Source organism: Dermacentor silvarum, chromosome 9 (assembly GCF_013339745.2).
Source record: "Dermacentor silvarum isolate Dsil-2018 chromosome 9, BIME_Dsil_1.4, whole genome shotgun sequence".
Taxonomy (NCBI): Eukaryota; Metazoa; Arthropoda; class Arachnida; order Ixodida; family Ixodidae; genus Dermacentor; species Dermacentor silvarum.
In genome coordinates, this window is record NC_051162.1 from 91,460,528 (window position 1) to 91,467,394 (window position 6,867).

Sequence of the window (6,867 nt, forward strand, 5' to 3'; positions counted from 1 at the left end):
ATTACAATGAAAAACTTGTAGCATACGAACGGTATTGTGCTCGTACTGGATATTGTCAACGTGTAACTGTGATCACAATTGGTGCTACAGTTTTAAAAAAATCGCCTATGCGTAGTCCTTAGTTTAGCTGTTAGTTGTTATTATTTATATGTGAACACTTCAACGAGAGAGATCTTTCATTAAGCAGGTTGGTCGCGGAACCGATGACAGCCAATGAGGCAACCGTTGACACCCCAATGGGGAACTAAGTTGATCAGGCGCGAAGGCGCTCGCGCGGACATCGGCATGCTTGGCAAAAAGGACGTCCGCTCGTTCATTCGACGCCACCGACGGTACGAGTAAGGCACGGCCGGCGCCAGGAGGTCCAAGGTGTGCATGAGAAAAATTAACTACGGCAATCTCGCGACACCACACCCCTACGGAATACAACTAAGCTTGTGAGCGAGCTAGCTTTACTTCTACATGGCTGTTACCACTGGTACTCGCGAAAAATAATTTTGAAGAATGCTGGTGGCCATATTTTTTGCGACAGGGTCATCCCCCTGTCAGCGCGGGGGCGATGCAGAAATCTGAGGGGGGGGGGGGGGTCAGGACATCCGGACATCCCCCCTGGATCCGCGCCTGCGCTTTACTTGGGCTTCCCATCTCTTCGTTCTGGGTCCCGGGGGAAGCGTAAACAACGAAGCCCTTTACGCGTCGATGCGGTGCACTTGGGAACACAACAGCCCGTCATGTCGACTCGATGCACTTGACAAGCTTGTCGTTCATGCGGCTCAACACTGTCCAGCAAGTAGAAGCGTCAGCGAAGCATCCGCGCGCACTGTGTCTCGAACTAAGCACCGGCACCAAGCAATCGCAACCGCTCGCTGTGATTCAAGATGGCGTCGCAGCGAGAAAGCGGCGGTACAGTGGCTGTAGCGGCGGCGCGGGTACGGTGGCTAGATGGGTAGGTGTGCCGACCCATAGCCTCCGATTACAGTGTACTAGAAGAGTATTCTAGTACACTGTACTCCGATTAAGCGATTATATAGGAGGCTATGGCCGACCGAGCGTAGTTCACCACTTCTCCGCATCATGACGCAGAAGTGGCGCTGCGGACAGTAGAACGGCTGAGCTGCGCGCAACGTCGGCTGCGCTGTGTAGACGAGCAGCGTGTTTGATAGTATCGCTGCCTCTGCTCTAGCTTTCAAGTATGCGTTATACAATGGCGTTTCGAGCAGAGTAAGCAAAGCCAGAATGGGGAATTTGTTACTGTCGTCTTCTCAGAAGACAAGATATGCTGAAGTAAATTTTCTAGCTTGGTGATTGGTCACATATATTTATTGGTACAAATGCGGCGCTTCAGCTCATTGCATTAAATACGTAGATGCATTTTTTCCATGCATAAAACAAAACTGCAGTGGTTTTATACGGTATATGGAAACGTGTTTACGTGATATTTAGTGAGTTATAATGTTTCAATTTCGAGAAATCCAGCTATTGTTTTTATAGCTGCCTCAGTTGCGGTATTGAAATTGCTACTAGACGAATTGTGTTGATAAGTGCATATGGTTCACTGTTTGATTGCAATGAAATAAAGCAATACGTCTTGGGCTAGATTCATGAATATATTTAAAATACAAGAAACGCTCTCATAACTTGACGCACCAACATAAATAGCCTAGCGCCAGTAAGGTCACAACGTTGGTCCACCACATCATAACATTATTCACAGCACACGCTTCAGCTTCATGTGCTTCCTCCTCTCCCTGTTGATTTCGCGCGTCATGTTCTTGCCCTTGACGAGAAAGTAAAGGCGTGTAATTTAATAGAACTTCACAACATCGTTTGTGAGCTCTTTCTTGTGCCGCTCACAGCCGATCAAATTCGGAAGATTCAGCTGCAGAAAGAATGTAAAGTTGGCGATACTGTTCCTTCGTAACTCATTTAAACTGAAGCACAGCTTGAAGGCGTCTGCGAGCGATGCTACCAGATTTTTTTTTAGTGCTTCAAAGGGGAGCAACAGCCCTGACCTACTCATTCTGTTGAATTCAGTAATGTCCCTGAGCAATCGGAGAACTTGGTTCTTTGCAGGAACTTCCTTGCTACATAGCCTGGTATATAGAATATAAGCCTAGAGTCACTTTTCTTTTCCCTGTAGCAGCGCAGCGGTGCTCGATGTCGCAGGCGCTGAGCCTTCATGTGCGGCTTGCAAATTCCCAATGTCGAGGAGCTCATAGACGGACGCTTTTCGGTGTACGGCTTGCTCATTAACGTCGCCGATACTGAGCAAGCTACTGAGCAGCCCGTGGCGAACATTTCCGCTGTCAGACAGCGGAACATTTTCGCTGTCTTTCACACAAATTTAGAGCCCGACTTGCAGTTCGGAGTGAAGCAGTAAGTCTCCTTGGTGGTCTTCTTTGGTGGAGCAATGCCGCCGCTAATCTCGCTGGTCATTTTTCCGATCTGGAACATTCCACATCGCTTAGGAACTTGCAAACAGTACGAGACGCGGAGCTCTTCACATTTGAAACTGACACGAACAGACGACATACAACTATTAAAATACGGGCTTTATTTTTTTGCTCGCCGCCAGCCCCCTGTAGCAGACGACGCGCGCTGCGGAACCGTTCTACTGACCGCAGCGCCAATTTCGCGTCATGACGCGGAGAAGGGGTGAACTACGCTCCAGACGCGCCGGTCGGCACACCTACCCATCTAGCCACCGTAGCGCGGGGGCGGTCAAAGGATGGCACCACCCTGAACGGCGGCGCTGGCATCGAGGCACCCTAGAACTAGAGTGTAACATAGTTTGCACATGCGTCACTTCCGCACCGGTCCGCGAGCCTGTCCGCCATCTTTAGGCACCTGCGGGCCTGCGGAAGCGTGCTGGGGCAGGCTGCGCGCGCTGACGCGTTGTTGATCCGAAGTTCCTTCTCGCGTTGTGATCATGCCAGTGTGCGCGATTTTCGGTTACCGCACAAGAGGTACCACTGCCGCGAAGCCGAGCTACGCAGAACCGGGCGTAGGTCCACACCAAACGTAATAACATGGCAGTGCGAACGCACAAGAATGCTGTCGGAGAAACGTCGGTGCCTGTGGCTTTCCCGGACAAATCGGAAGGACCTGAACAACGTGCGTGTCGTCACTTTGTTTCGGGCGAGTATATAACACGCCAAAACACTGCACATCACGCATGATCGTAAAAGGGCGGCAGCGAAAGCCCCGTACTGGTTGGTGACCGCCCGCTCCCACACGCATAGTCGCCTTTACCGCTCTGAAAAACGCCCGTGTACTTGTGTTGTAGTGCACGTTAAAGAACTCTGGGCGGTCAAAATTATCCCGGAACCCTCCACTGCCGCGTGTTTCACAATTAGATCGTGGTTTTAGCACGGAAAACCCCAATTTTTTTTTAACGGCCTACAAACTGCTTCGCATCGTCATTTCTTGGTATGTGTGCTTCGCTTAGCGACATGCTAAGCAATATTTGAATGTCTGCATGCTTTCAATATAGTGGGCTACTTCTATATAACGCAACAAAATTCACATGCGCGGACCATGCACATAACTCTAAACCAAAACTCGCAGAAAGAAACGAACACACGTCTTGAAGCTTGGGGAAAAAGTGCATATAGGTGAACCATTGTGGCAAGAAAGCTTTCCCTGAATGAAGCAGCACAAAAAATACTGAGATAGTTTTCTCTGCCGCACGCCAAGAAACATGCTTTCATGGACTCACCTCAGCCGAGGACGATGGTAAGACCCGACGACAGGGCGCTTCAGCTGCAACCTTCCTCATCCAACCGCTCGTGAAGTAATTGTGCGCCTTCAGCGATTTGTAAGCCTTTATTTCGTTCAGCGTGACTGTAGCTCGTGGACGGGACAAGATAATTAATAATATCCACGTACGTCGTGGCCGGGTGTGTTATCCACGCCAACGTGCAGCTAGTATGGGTCCACGCCGTCGCACATTCCGACCTGTTCTTTGTAGCGAGCCCGCGTCGGCCCTACAAGCTCGTCCATGTAGAAAGGGCAAATTCAGGGCTCCGGACTTTTGCCATCGCAAAGCTTTCACGATAGCAAACACGCGGCGCTAACACGTAGAAACGAACGCCGAACACAAACGCAGCGGGCCAGCGGCTAGTAGCGAGGTGCCTAGCGATGGCGGACGGTCGGGGCAGGCGGCGGATATGACGTCACGTGCAAACTATGTATAAGAGCAGTGTCACTCGACTCATTCGTCATGACTGCAACCCATCTGCTGCCTGTGAAATACTTGTAAAGGGCTTGAGTGCGTGTTTGTTGGCCTATACTTTTTGTACACACTTTACTTTGTCGTCATGTACAGCCAAGGCTAAAGTAAAAAAAAAAAAAAAAAGAAGAGCCGTGATGTTTTATCAAATTCAATGGCGGCAAAACGATACAGGCACGTAATTCGTTGAGGCATTTTGATGCACCACTACTTTACTTCTAATACTGTCAGTGTCTCTTTCCTCCGTCACAATCCACATATATAGAGATTAAACGCGACTTCCGTGGCGCGAAATGCCGTGGGGGGACGGGAGGGAGGGAGGGGAGGCGACGTTTAGCTGCGGCACGAAATGCGTATTTATATAAAAAAAAGTTGTCGCAGTTTCACCCGAAAGGCGAAGCATCAATTGCGATAGCAAATTTTTAGAGAGCTATACGGAGTAATGATAGTAGCTTTATCAGCTGTATAAACTTGGACATGCAGCAGCACCGGCAACACGCAGAACTGTTGTCGACGCCGTCGGCGTTTTGCCCGCGTTCGCTCAAAGTGCGTGCGGCGTTGGTGACTGTTGCCGGAGCCTCTGATATAAATAGGCACTTGGTGCGGCAGCTAAACGTCGCCTCCCTTCTCTCCCCCTCCCCCATGGCCTCTCGCGCGTCGGAAGAAGGGGCGTTTGCTCTACACATATGGTGATTGTAAAGGAGGAAAGAGACGCCTACTGCTGCAGCCCTTAAGGGAGCACAGCGCAGAACGCACGTTTGTTCTCCGCCATGCGTTCACTCCCCGTGAAAGCGCGCGCCCCTCGCGCCCTTTCACTCGCACATACAGCGTTCGGCGCGCGGCGACGATTTCATCTCCATTGACGTCATGCGGAACCTCACGGCGACGGCAGAAATCTGCTTTTGAGTGTCCATACAATTGCTATTGCAATAAAACGTTGCGAGGCGAGAAGGTAGGTAAGATTTCCGAGGCTGCTCGACGAGTGTCCCATTCTGATCTCGTCGAAAACCTCCGAGCCGCCCCTAGAGGCACCGGCAACAGTCACCAACGCCACGCGCGTTCGGTGCGAACGCGGATAAAACGCCGACGGCGTCGACAACAGTTCTGCGCGTTGCTGGTGCTGCTGCATGTCCAAGTTTATACAGCTGATAAAACTACTATCCTTACTCCGTATAGCTCTCTACTAATTTGCTATCGCAATTGATGCTTCGCCTTTCGGGTGAGACTGCGACATTTTTAAAATATAAATACGCATTTGGTGCCGCAGCTAAACGTCGCCTCCCCTCCCTCCCTCCCGTCCCCCCACGGCATTTCGCGCCACGGAAGAAGTAGCGTTTACTCTCTATATATGGTGATTGTAACGGAGGAAAGACGCAGCCCTTCAGGGAGCATGGCGCAGAACGCGCGTTTGCTCTCGGACGTGCGTTCGCTCCCCGTGAAAGCACGCGTCCCTCGCGCCCTTTCACTCGCACATACAGCTTCCGGAGCGCGGCGACGATTTCATCGCCGTTGACGTCATACGGAACCTCACGGCAACGGCGACGGCAGAAATCCGCTTCGGAGTTTCCATATAATTGCTATAGCAATAAAAAGGACATTATGGACGCCTTTCTTACTGTTTTAGTTTTTATTATTAGTTAGCACGAGTTAAGTTGTAGGCTCGGTTTGAGCGGTGAATTAAATTTTATGCGTAAGTGTCAAATGACCCATTGAGCGAAATGCAGCTCCACTAACGTGAAACATGGGGAGGTGCGAAGCATTCAGTGATGCACTGCTAATGGGTTCATACTGCCTTAAGCAATGGCTCATAACCCCGTAAACGCGGCCTCCACATTACGACGACAGAAGAGAAGTGAAATGCTACGCTGGAATGATGAGCGGCAACGCGGGCAGCTGTGGAAGACGACGACGAACACGGGAGCGCTCGGCACGCGGGACGGCACGAGCGCGTGCCGCTTACTTAGCGTGACGACTACACGACAGGAGACGCTGACAGCCCGAGGGCATAGTGCCGAGCGCGTGCCGCTTGTTTACCGTGACGGCGATGACAGGAGACGCCGCCAGGCCGAGGGCATAAGGTGCTTCGCACCTAAAAGGGTGTAGAAGGTTAGCAACACGCGTGACCTTCTCTTAATTTTTTTTCTTCGTTTACCTGTACCACATTATGCAGCACGGACTTGCACAAACCGCTGCAGTGTTGAGTTTAAGTTTCTCTTTTTGAACTTCTCTACCAAATTGCAGCATAAGTAATGAGTGCAATGACACGAATTTCCAAATATTTTTGCATGCTTCAGATACTTTTGAGCACAAAGAGTTCTCAAAACTTGGCGAGTTGAATCTGATTCTGCAAGACTGTCATGTAGTCTTTATCAATAAACATTTAACTAGTCCCGAGCACAGTGTCAAAACTTGGGATGTCTTGGCCAGTTAGTGCAGGAGATGTTTCTCTGTTGTCGCCCCGTTTCCCAATTTTCCATGTTGTCAAGCTCCCGAAGCTGCCACTGGTGATAAAACTTTAAATTGTTCTTGAATAGAAGAGCACTTCATGAACTTAAGACAGGGACACAAGACGGAAGTGGATGACAACAAGTGCTGTCCGTGTTCTACCATGTCTTGATTTGCTGTGCTGTTTTTCC